Source organism: Elgaria multicarinata, chromosome 9 (genome assembly GCF_023053635.1).
Source record: "Elgaria multicarinata webbii isolate HBS135686 ecotype San Diego chromosome 9, rElgMul1.1.pri, whole genome shotgun sequence".
Classification (NCBI taxonomy): domain Eukaryota; kingdom Metazoa; phylum Chordata; class Lepidosauria; order Squamata; family Anguidae; genus Elgaria; species Elgaria multicarinata.
The window spans coordinates 95057067-95070066 of record NC_086179.1 but is presented as its reverse complement, the minus strand read 5'-3'; positions in this window follow the sequence as shown (position 1 = coordinate 95070066).

Genomic DNA, 13000 nt, shown 5'->3' with positions numbered 1-13000 from the left:
CTGCCTTTGCAAAGTGAGGCTGCAGATCTGTGGCTGGGGGGAGGGGGGGCTGTCGATGGAGGGAAGCATAACAAGGCTTGTCCCAAAATGCTGGAACAGCCAAAACTCCGGTAAGGAGGGAGTTCCTTCTGCACTGCAAAATTAATATACCGGCACTGGCAGAATGGAAGAGACAGCTTTCAAATCCTGCAGCTGCGGGGGTGGGGAAGCTGTGGGCTTTTAAGCGGCTGTATTTTTCCACCTCTTTTTTATTTTTCAGGCTGCATCTTCAAAAGAGCTAAATTATTCTGATTATGAACACACACCCCTCTTTGTTATCCTTATGCCCCCCCTCCATTTTCTCATCTCCATTTTGAAGATGCTTGAAAATAATTCCCTAACACAACTTGACTGTTATTTCTCAATTGCATCTTGCTCACTGAAAACACACACCATACATAGGGACACATGTTTGATGGGTAATTCACATACCAGAATTGGGTGCATATCAGAATAGCACTCCCCCCCCCCAACACACACACACTTCAACCTGTGAGCACTCATCTTAATTATCCCACTGCAGCAGATGCTGGCTGGCAAAGCCCTTTTCGACACTAGCGAATTGCTCTTTCCTATTAAGGTCTCGGAAGCGCAGACTGAACAACGGCCATGCTGTCATCATCATGCCCCTCTACCTTCCTGCCCTGGTCTTATCGGGTGAGAATCTGGCAGACTGCCAAGTCTACTGTCACAAGGCTGGTGTCAGTCAAGGGCAACGGAGCCCTCCCCCCATCCTTTCATCCCATGGTTGTAAGCTTCCCCCCATTCTTCTAAAAAAATAAATCAGAGATCCTCTCACTGAGCACAGTCCAAATCCATGTGCAAGTTTGGGTCCTTAACTGCAGTGCTGTTGGCGTCATCATGATCAGGCAAGCCGGCTTTGGCCGATAATCAAGACAATGACGACAAAAACACTATTCCCTTTCTTTCCCTCCCTCCTTCAGCACAATAGAAAACACAGGACATCATGGAAACGGTTTAGTCGGAGCATTCATGTGCCGGCGGTAGTAGCAAACCCAAAACTGTGGTTAGTTCGTTCATTCAGCCATGAATAAAGGAGGAGATTGCATGTGTGCGCGTCCACATGTGTGCACACATGCAAGATACAGCTCCAAATGGCATACACACATGAAGGAACGGGAGACACTCGCTGCCCATGATGTTGCTGTTCTACAGGATCAACACAGCTTTGTATCAGCACCACAGGACAGCCTGGAGGCTCATTAATAATTGCGGACAGCTTTCCATTTCCATATTTAAATTGTGGAGCGTAGTAGTATGATTAATTAAGAAGCAGAAAACACTTGCTCCCCCCTTCACAACTGAGAGACAGAGAGAGCGGGAGGGGTGGCGAGCAGGGAGAAGTTCTCTGACTAATCCAAATTTCCAGAAAGCTATTTAACTCTCCGTTTGCTGGGAACAGTGGTGCAGAGAGCCAGGGCTCACAAGGATGCAGCAGCACCTTATTATTAAAAGGGATGCTAACAACACCCCCCACCCCCCTCAAGATTCCCTGTTCCTTACAAGTTTAGCTGCAATCCTCACAGTAGCTGGGGGGGGGAGGGGAATAAAATTCCCCAGCAACCTCTTGTTATAATGCTTTTGTTATAATGCAAGCTATTTCAGGGTGGCCTGCCTTGAAGGAGCAGCTAAGCCCCAATAGCTTTACAAAAGACCTGCTCCTGATGGAGATGCAAACGGCTAGAACTGGTTTCTCGATAGGGATCAATCGAGCCTCTTGATTTGGACTCTCCTTGGGGGCGTGGCTGCAGGGACTGCCATGATGAGCATCTGCGCTTCAAAAGTTACACCACTGCCTGAGAATACACATTAAAATGGAGAGATGACGTAATAATTGCCTTGTTGATTAGGATGAGGTCCATTTACTCCAGGACTATGCTTGAATCACCACGCAGTCAGTTATCTCTGGGTACTCTGAAGTAAGGCAATGAGGTGATGGCCTGTGTTTGTTGTTTGCCATACCCACATCATCTAACATGTAGAGATATCCTGCCTATCAATAAATGCAAGTTCCATTTAGCTATACCATGGTTGTTGAGAACAGCTCGGACGTTGTGCGAGAGGCTTTTGTTGCGGCTGTCATACAGTGGAGTTTGTTGGGAGAAATGCACATTGTTTGCATATGATCTGCTATTATCTGTTTCCTTAAGTTAAACTTCCTGACTGTTAGAGCAGTACGACAATGGAATCAGTTACCTAGGGAGGTTGTGGGCTCTCCCACACTAGAGACCTTCAAGAGGCAGCTGGACAACTCTCTGTCAGGGATGCTTTAGGGTGGATTCCTGCATTGAGCAGGGGGTTGGACTCGATGGCCTTGTAGGCCCCTTCCAACTCTGCTATTCTATGATTCTATATTTATTAGGAAGTATCTTATTCTTTAACTATGGATGATCATTCATGGATATTTCTCTATGCCATGCTTTCTCACAAACTCACATAATGTAACTGTATTTCCTCATGTTCATCGCTGGGTACTCTTGCTGCTCCCTCTGTTGTATTTTTCTCCTCCATTATGCATGAGTAGGCAACCCAGCACCCTACAGATATTTCAGACTACAACTCCCATAATCCATTACCATTAGCCATGCTATCTGGGGGTCATGGAAATTATAGTCCAAAATATCTGGAAGGCACTGGGTTGCCTATCCCTGATAAAATTTATATTGCAAGATATATTAAATTTATATTGCAAGATCATTATACTTGTGATGACACTTGACTTTTGCTGGTGCTACAGTGTAAAATAGATAAAGTGCATGAAAAGTCACATGAAAAGTCCATCGGTTAGACAATGCAGGTGCAAGTTCATTTTGAAACAGTCAAGGATTTACCCTGACTTTTTCAAAGGGAGCGATGTCAACACAGTGTTTCTGATGTATAACGTCGCTCCGGGGCCAACCAGGGGCCGGAGCTTGATGGAGGGCAACCAGCTATTGGTCGCTTTTCACCAGGAAGAGGGTGGTGCGGTTCTGAGCTGAGAGGGCCGTCCAGAACCCTCGCACTCCCTCCCAGGAGAGCGAGAGCGGGGGTTGAGGAGGGAGGGTGCGCCATGCCGGGAAGACAGCCCCGTGGCTCACACCTCCATGTACTGCACTTCATCCCCTGGTGCTTGAATACTGAATATTCCAGAATGGCAACTGAACTATGGATTCACTCCACTGAAAAGCGTTGAGTGAGGTGGTGTGAGGAGATATGAAAGCTCAATCTGTGAGGTTATATCTGTGATGGTGGCCCATTGCTTTGTTTTAATCTTAAAGCGGCAGCAGCAGCGCAGGAGCCAGAAACGATAAGTAGGGTTTTTTTGGTTTTGTTTTAATTCTCCTTCCCCCCATCCGCAATCTCCTTCCCCCACCCACCCGCCATGTCCGATGCCCCCTCGCTCGATCGCCCGCCCGCCATGTCCAATGCCCCCTCCATCCGTGATCTCCAATCCCCCTGGCCGCAATCTCCCCCCCCGCTCTGCTCTTCCCCCCCATCTCTCCCGCCGGGTCCGCTCTTTCTCCTCTAGCCCCCATCTCTCCCCCTGCGATTTCCCCCCCTGAACCGATGGGCACTCCTATGGAGCACTGTGCCCAGTGCGCGGCTTCTCCCGGCTACTCGCGAGTAAGCCACGTAGCCAGGGAAAGCCGTGGAACGGGCTAGACCTTTCACAGCCCTGGGCTGCAGAAATACCGGGCCACAACCAGTGCCGGTTATCCTGGGCCAAGGGAGGGTTTAGCCCGGGCTGACCCCGGGATCCCCTGTGAGTCATCTGGATGCACAGGGGTGAGCCCGGGTATCAGTCTGGGCTAAACCCTCGTCTAGCAACGGCCCTAGTGGATAAAGTGGCAGTTACAGGAACTCTGTGGGAAAGTGACCACATCATATCATACTTGTGTTCTTGATGTTAAAGGAAGCAAAAGCTGAGTGTAGCCATACACATACTCTGGATTTTAGGAAAGCCAATTTTAATAAACTCAGAACAATGATAAGTAAAGTCCCATGGCAAGTGGGAAAAAAATTCCTTTTTTTAAAAAGGAAATGTTAAAGGCACAATTACAAATAATTCCAACAAGGAAAAAAGCAAGAAGACAACAAAAAAATCTTAGCGATAACCAGAAAACAAAAAAGGACACATATATGAAGTAGAAGGAAGGCCAGCTTACAAAAGAAGAGTACAGACAGGTAGCACAGAAGTGCAGGAATGGTTTCAGGGAGGCTAAAGCTGAGAATGAGCTGAGGATAGCGAGGGATGCTAAAAGCAATAAAAAGGCTTTCTTCAGATACGTGAATAGTAAAAGACAGAGGAAAGAAATGGTAGTTCAACTGCTTAATGGGGATGGTAAATTGATAACAAATGACAAAGGAAAGGCCGAAGTGCTCAACTCCTACTTTGGCTCAATCTTCTCCCAAAAGCAGGTCAATGACCCTCCTGGCAAAAGTGAAGTACAAGCTGAAGGGGCAGGATTGCAACTTGGTATTGATAAACAAATGGTCAAGGAACACCTAATTTCTTTGAACGAATTCAAATCTCCAGGGCCTGGTGAACTGCATCCTAGAGTAATAAAAGAACTGGCAGAAGAACTCTCAGAACTGCTGTCTATTATCTATTATCTTTGCAAAATCATGGAGGATGGGTGAAGTGCTGAACGACTGGAGGAGGGCCAATGCTGAGCCTATCTTCAAAAAGGGCAAAAAGAAAGAACCTGGGAACTACAGGCCTGTTCATCTGACATCAATCCCTGGGAAAATTTTGGAGCAGATTATAAAGAAGTCAGTCGTTAAGCACTTCCTTGTTATGTAGTGATTACTAGAAGACAGCATGGATTTCTCAAGGGGGTTCAGAGTAGGGCAACGAGGATGATCAGGGGTCTGGAAACAAAGCCCCATGAGGAGAGATTGAAAGAACTGGGCATGTTTAGCCTGGAGAAGAGAAGACTGAGTGGAGATATGATAGCACTCTTCAAATACAGAGGAGGTTCAGGATTTCTTCTTGATCATCCCAGAGTGCAGGGCACGGAATAATGTGCTCAAGTTACAGGAAGCCAAATTCTGGCTGGACATCAGGAAAAACTTGCTGACTGTAAAAGCAGTACGGCAATGGAACCAATTAGCTAGGGAGGTTGTGGGCTCTCACTAGAGGCCTTCAAGATACAGACAGACATCTTTCAAGTATACTTTAAAGTGGATTTCTGCATTAAGAGGGGTTTGGACTGGACGGCTTTATAGGCCCCTTCCAGCTGTACTATTCTGTGATTCTATGAGCCAAACCTGATATCTAGCTTGGATGTTATTTGGGAATATCCCTAAGGTAAACCACCTTTTTCATTCCACTCCCCTCCTCCGTATATATTGTTTTCCCGCGCTCTTGCAAGGAACCCAAGGCAGCTTGATCCCCCTCCTGCCCAAGGCGCTGTCTTCACAAGGTTTTTCCTGTGGCTTGGGTGTGTCCTCAGGTCCTTTGCAGCACACATCATCATGGCCCGCGTGCACCTAACCAGCTGTTTCCACTTCAAAAAGTCACAGTATCACAATTGTTTTACTGCGTTCTTTTTAGCTGACGTGCCTCCCATGCACTTGCTCTGCAATGTGCCCTCATTCCTCCATATTAAATCGTGGGCATGCCCGTGGCCTGGATGTGGCTGCCCCCCCTCCCCACTGCTCCTTTTCCTAGCCTGTTCCATTGAGAGCCGTTACTTCGCTTCTGCTTCTCTGTTGTTATGTTAATTAGCTTGGAGTAAATAGGGTAGGAAGCTATAACTCACTGACAGTTTGCTGGAAAGTGAGTGGTGGGGTACTCTGAAAGTATGGGACTGCCCCTCCTCCCGAATCACTCATTTTCCTAGCACTGTTGTTTAGCTTCTCTGATGCTGCCTTACTTCACTTCTCTGATGCTTTGTTAATTACCTTCTTCGATGCTGTGTTAGTTCACCCCAATCTATATCTGAAACCATGCATTTCTGGAGGGAGCTTTTACCCTTTACTTTACTGTTGCACAGCTGCGCATCTCCGGTTTATAAAAACAGAGATTTGCGAGATTAATTCCTTCCCATTCCTATTCATATAATGGAGGAGGAGTCGTCTGGGGAGTGGAGCTAACAAGCTTCTCTCGATGATGTTGGTTCTACCCCACCCGCACCTGGAAGTATGTTTTTCGTCAATGCATATTTTGCTGAACTAACACATTTTACAAGTTTTGATGGAGAACAGTAATTTTCCATCGAATCTATTCTTTTAGGTGTATTTGAATGCAAAAGGGTGGGTTTAATCAAACTTAAAAGTCGTAAATTACTCAAAATTACTCCTCCGCTTTTCTCATACTTACTCCTCCCAGTAAGTATGCAGAACAATGTCCACCAACCTGGTGTTGAACTACAATTCCCACCATCTCTAGCCAGCATATAGTCCAACACATCTGAAGAGCACCAGTTTGGGAAAGGCTGATGTAATCTCAGGTTCTTATCATACCCTGTCCGCCTTCCTACACCTGCCCCTTCCAATACAAGTATCTTCTTTCTCATTCCCTTTCGACCATCTCAAATTAAGAATTCCACAGGCACCCATGCGTATGCAATCCAAGGAACCAATCTCCGGATCCCACCTGGAAGTTACCAACAGCCAAAAGCACATGAGGCTCAATTATACCACAAAAGCACCCTTTGTGAGAGGCAGTGTGGTGTAGTGGTTAGTGCTGGACTAGGACTGGGAAGTGTCAGGTTCAAATCTCCATTCAGATATGAAGTGTCTGGTTGACCATGGGCCAGTCAGAAATTCGCAGCCTAACCTACCTCACAGGGTTGTGGTGAGCATAAAAGGGCTGGGAGTGTGGAAACCACCTTGAGCTCCAGAGAAGGAGCTTCATCCCATGTACCTGCTTCCCTCAGATTATCTCCGCAGCGCTAAGCTTTCACGGTTGTTGTTGTTTTTGCTACCGGGCGATAGCGATCCTTTGCATACTAGGAAGTGAGTTTAAGAGGGGAAATGTAAAAAAATCATAAAAAATCAATGGATGACCCAGTTCAATTCAAATTTGGTATGCTTAAAGCTCTCTCTAATATCTATTACTGTGCCAATTTTGGTGTCTTTATCTTTAAAGCTTATGCAGATGAAAGCATTTCTTTAAAATCCTGCTACTGCGCCCCAGCGGCGGCTCGGAAGATATGCTCAAAAAGTAAGGGCTAAATACGGCGAATCTTTTGCCTTTATAGCACAATTAAGGCAGGATGCATGGGAGTACTTCACAATCAAAGCAGATTATAACGGCGGAACACTTCTGAGTCCTTTGCATGCAATTCGCAGTGATTGCACAGTATAACGCTGGTGTGATAAAGCTAAAGAAGGCCAAGATTTAAATGTAAGCAAGCAATAAATAAATACAGTAGAAGTCAACTTTCAAAGCCTGGCTGGCAACAGCAGTGGGAAGGGTTGAGTATTTGTCAGGACCAATATTTGCTGTTGAGCCCCACCATTCCAATGCCTTACATTCCAATCCCCACCACCATCTTTTGGCCAAGAGCTCATACATGAGCTGTGGTCTTCCAGGCACACCAGCAGCAGGAAACTGGGTTATGATCTACAGGCATGGATTTAATAAATCTATGAGAGGTGCTGCCTCCAAAAAGCAGCCTTTGCCCTAATCATATCAAATGTTTTATGACTGTTTATGATTATGTGGTAGTAAGGGGAAACATTTTGTACATTCCTATGGCAACTATGTTTTTTTTAGCATGTCTAGGGAGGTGCACTGATTCCCTTTTAGCCCAAGAGTCCCCCAAAACCTGGAATGAGCTCTGCCTCAAAAATATCCCCAACTCTGAAACAAATGCAAGAGGGTGAATAGACATGGAGCAGAGCAGGGCTTTAAGCCCTGATGTTGCCAGGTATCAGGATATAACCGAAAATTCAGGGTTTTAGTCTCCTCCTCAGGGTTCCAAGGGGAAGTGATTCAATGACAGGGGAAGGAGTGAGAAACAAAATGGCAAACTATTTTCCCCTGGGCCGATTGCCAGCCTTCTCTATCCATTCTAAAATTTAAATCACACACTTTTCAAAGCATGTTTGCGAAGTGTTGGACATTCAGAAAGGCATAATCTGTTTTGAAAACACCTGGGAAAGAAGGTGATCACGCTGCACTGCAGATCCGACATAGGGGAGGCTGTGATCTCTTTAAAAAGAATCAAGGTATCTCGGGTCAGCCACAACATCATCTTAAGGATGTGAACCAACATCTTTTCATTTAGATTTCGAAGTTCAGAAGCTGCAAACATGCACTTGATGGTGAGCAAGGCTAGCAGAGAAGCCTTTCCCATTCTTTTGACTGATGAATGCCATTCGTATAGATGGTCATCCGATACCTGTTACTTATTTTATGAATGATTAAAATAAACTGAGCAAACCTCCTTTGGGGAAAATGGTTTTGTGAAATGAACAAAACATGTACATTGTGCAGGTATGTTCAAGTATGAAGTACTGTCGTAAAGTTTAGTGATGGTCCAGGAATATCACCTTCAGCCTTATAATTTTAGCAAAAGTTTGAGCTGTGCTTTATGAATGTTGTCAAGATAGGTCGGTGTCATTTAATTTCCAAAAAGAGAGGTGGTGGAACTCAGGACTGTGAGGAATCTTGCTATTAAGCTCTATATCTATAGGGATCTGCTGAAGTTGTTCAGTGATGAGAACAAACCATTGTTAATTCTTAGCTCTTCCTTATTTATGTATTTTGGGTTGTATCCAATGTTAGTCCTACTTAGAGCATATCCATTGAAATTAATGGGGCTTAAGTTAGACTAATGTTGGATACAATTCTTAATCCGCCACTGCTTTTAATATATATAAAATTAATTGTAAGTATTGTGAGCTGAATGTCCAGGATATGAATAAATAATAAATATGTGTATTCTCAGAAGTACTACTCACTGTTATTTACATGGGACACTGCAGTGTACATGGAGTTAAGAGCGGTGAGTAAATTCTGCATTCCACCATTATAAAGCAGTAATTGGGGGGTGGTCATCCTAACATTCATAAAATCGAAAATGTTTCACCAATCTTGCTGAAATTTGCATGTGCCAGAAGGAAATGTTGGGTTTACATACCCTGAAAATTTCAAGAAGATAGGTGAAAGATTCAGGGAAGGAGGGCAGTTTAAAGTACGAAAGGGCCTCTCTGAATCAAAATGACTCTGATAGCATAGGCTGGTGAGATTTGTACCCATGAAATTTGGGGAATTGAGCCCCTTACCCATAAATCCAGCGGTGGAGTCTTTTTCCTCATTCCTTCTAGTTGGTAGAATGGGTTTTCTTTTTAAAAAATTCCCTTCAGTTGATTTTTGATGAATATTTATTCATCTTATTATAGTGAATACAGAGGCCTTTTTCAACCATAGCGCAACAATGACTTGCAATGATGGGAATTGTAGTCCAACACCTTTGGAGGACACCAGGTTGGGGAAGGGCTGTTCTAAACAAAAAAAGAGAAGTAGGTGGCCCTAAGTTGTTCGTCATCAGTTTTCCACAACCCCACAGTCACCTCTGCATATCCTATTCTCCATCCTGTCCTCATGGTTTATCTGCTTTGGGAGAATGAGAATTTCACTGGCACTTTCTGCCTCCTTAGGGAGGATGTGGCGTTAAGGCTTGTGAGCCTTAACTCCCAATTTCCCTGTTTTTTGGTGCTTGGCTGAAAACTGTAGAGCCTTAACGTTGTTTTGTAAACCGTAGGTTTTTTGTTTAATGATTATAAATATTACTTTGTTCTTTGCAGAAGGGGTGTGTCTAAAAGATTGGTTCTTTTAGGTTGGTTCTAAATGTGCATAAATAAAAAAGGGAGCAGAGCTTGAAGACAAACAGAGCCTGCAAGAATTGCTTTTTGACTGACACACTGATGAATTCAAACATCGATGAGTTGTGTGGACTCTGCAACATTTTTTTGTTTGTTTTTGGAACACAAGGCTAAAAGGTACAACTGAGTTATTTGAAAAATATGACTGCATCATCTCTATAAGATGGAAATCATTTGTTTCCATGGAAATAATTGCTTGCAGCAACAGGTTCATAAGCTTGTATTCACCACTGAATTTGTGTGCCTTAGAATTTTTGGAAGTTGGTCTACTTACATTCAATACATACATCTTTATAGTATCTACTTTTCCCTGCCTGTCTTCTCATCTTTTGTCCTGACTGACATCTGATACAGAAATAACATTTTGTTGTTTTATCCAAAAAAATGTTATGAACAAGAATGTTTCAGAATGTAAAGTTTTTGCATTGTCAGGTACTTTTAACAGTAATGTATTTTTAAAAAAACAAGCTAGAAGATGCACCACATTGTTCTATTATTTATTAATTTTGCAAAGCTCAGCTTCCACTGTTACAAAGACTACCGTCTTGCTAATGATATTGTCATGTATATCTTTTAATGGAAAATACATTTTCAAAGCAATTGCCCCAAACTGAGTTCTGCAAGAACCAGGATCAATAAAGCTTCTCCAGCTGAGATAAACAGGTTACAAGAAACTATGAGGCAAATCTTCAGTATCCATGAGCTACAGATGTAAATTCAGTTCTCATACAGAATTTTGCAGCACCTCCCTTTAACTTCTGTAGTCATAGATCAGATTTTCCCAACTTGGTGCCCTACTACAATATCCATCTTCCCCAGCCAGTACAAGTTGTATGGGGATTAGGGGAGTTGTAGCCCAACACATTAGCAGTCACCAGGTTGGATAAGGCTGTCATAGATTGTAATCTAATGCTGAGCCACATGTGACATGACCAAATCTCCTGATATCCTTTTTCTTTCCTTCAAAGCAACTGCAGGGAGCTGATAATTTGATCAGGGAAGCTGAACTGGAGGGGTGAAGGTTTAACCCCACCATCCAGGCTGTTTCTCTCGTTGAAATCCCTCCCCCACAGCTACTAACCTTGTTGAAGAAGTCCATATTTCCCCCTCCACTTTACAGATGCACATGTGTGCACTGATAAAACACTGAAAAATACAATCTTTATGTGATCTATTTATGACTATATCAAGAATTATTTTGTGTTTTACACAGAGAGCTTTCGTACATGAGGCTCATCATTTCCTACTCACAGTTTTTTACAGGTTCTTTAGAACCTTCCAGTTTTGCTTCTATTTGTAAACAACACTTTCAGAGAGTTATTTTAGAGTAGGCATAATGGAGTATTATTTCTAAAAGTGAAAGAAAGTGTGATTTCCACTTGTGTATTCCACTATACCACAATGCCATCTAGAGGTTATGTAGCAGAAAAGCAAATGTTCCTTGTGTAATATCTCAATTCTATGACAAAACCAAAAGTAGATGCAATGGATTAACAGCCTCATGTAGAAAAGCCTCTATTCCTGGCAAAAAAAGAAGAAAAACCACCCACAAAACAATATATAAAATGCACAATCACATTAGTTTTCTTTCTGTCTCTATGTTTGCAGTATTTTACTGATGCATACAAATGCACAAGTGTATTGTTACAACATTGCACATTGCTGAGAGAATTGTCCCTCTATTTTAAATTAGTCATAAGGACCATAGTGAAAGCATAAGGTAGAGAGAGACCTGAGCATTCATGGATTTCCTCTCTGCCATCAACAGCAACACCATTCCCACATTAAACTCTGGATTCTGGAGGCGAGCCACAATTCAATGTGCTACTAAACTGTTTCAAATACATTGAGTTCAATGACACTTATAACCATTCCTATTCTTCTGCCCACACTCGATACATGAAAGAAACGACTGGATAAACCTGAGCCAGTGGCTAGGGTGTTGGACTGGGAGTTGGGAGCTCTGGGTTTTAGTCCCCACTTGGCCACGGAAGGCCACTGGGTGACTTTGGGCCAGTCACAGACTTTCAGACCAACCTACCTCACAGGGTTGTTGTTGCAAGGAAAAAATGGAGAGGAGGAGGATTATGTCCACCGCCTTGAATTCATTAAGGAGGAAAACAGGTGGGATATAAATGTAATAAATAAATAAATAAAGTTCCACAAGAAGCAATGCAATGTATTGAGGGCCATCACATTTCAAGCTGAAGTTGAACTGAAACTATTTCCTGCAAGGAACTGCTTGGGAAAAGGCATTCACGGGGAACTTCCAGGCAGAAGGTCTCCTAATGCTTCCTTGAAGGGATTATGGAGCTATTCCATCTTCTTTTTCTCCTAAATGGATTTTTTGCATTAAGGAAAAAGATGGCAAGAAGTGGTGGGAAAACAATGGAGAGCCGATGACGTTTAGACCCCCCAGTAAAATTCCATAAATGAAGCAGGGTGATAGCGCCATAAAAGCCTCATCTGGAAATCCCCTCTCTGATAAAATAATCCATAAAACAACTCAGAAGGAATGCCGTGCTAGTGAGTTGCATAGACAGAAGATATTCCTGCCTTTAGTTACCAACCAATGGAGGCACATTGGCTGCCCTTCCTACATTGGAGGGCTCTGTCCCTGCAGCCCAGCCCAGCCCAGCCTTGGCGCATGCTTGCCTGTAACACAGCTTGGAAGTATCTGAGGCAACGCTTAGGGAAAGGAGATGTCTCATGCCATGGGAACAATGCATCTATGATAACATCTTCCACACTTTGGTGGGAACAAACTAATGTATGTCTCAAGCCTAAGCTAGTTCCATGCTTGTTACAGCTCAACCTTCTCACAGGAATGAGAAACTATGGCCATGGCTAGACCAGGCCTATATCCTGGGATCATCCCTGTGCATCCAAATGATGCACAGGGGATCCCGGGAGCAGGGATGGATCATCCCTCCTTTGGTCCAGGATATGGCCCTACACTTTAATCCAGCTTTTCCCACAGTCTCAGGATGATCCCGAGACAGCGGAATGTGTGGCCGGGCGTCACGGGTTGTCCCAGCTCCTTGCGAGTAACTGAGAGGAGCCGGGAGCCAGGCACGGGGGACAGAGCTCCTCAGAAGCTCTGTGCCCATCGGGGGTGGGG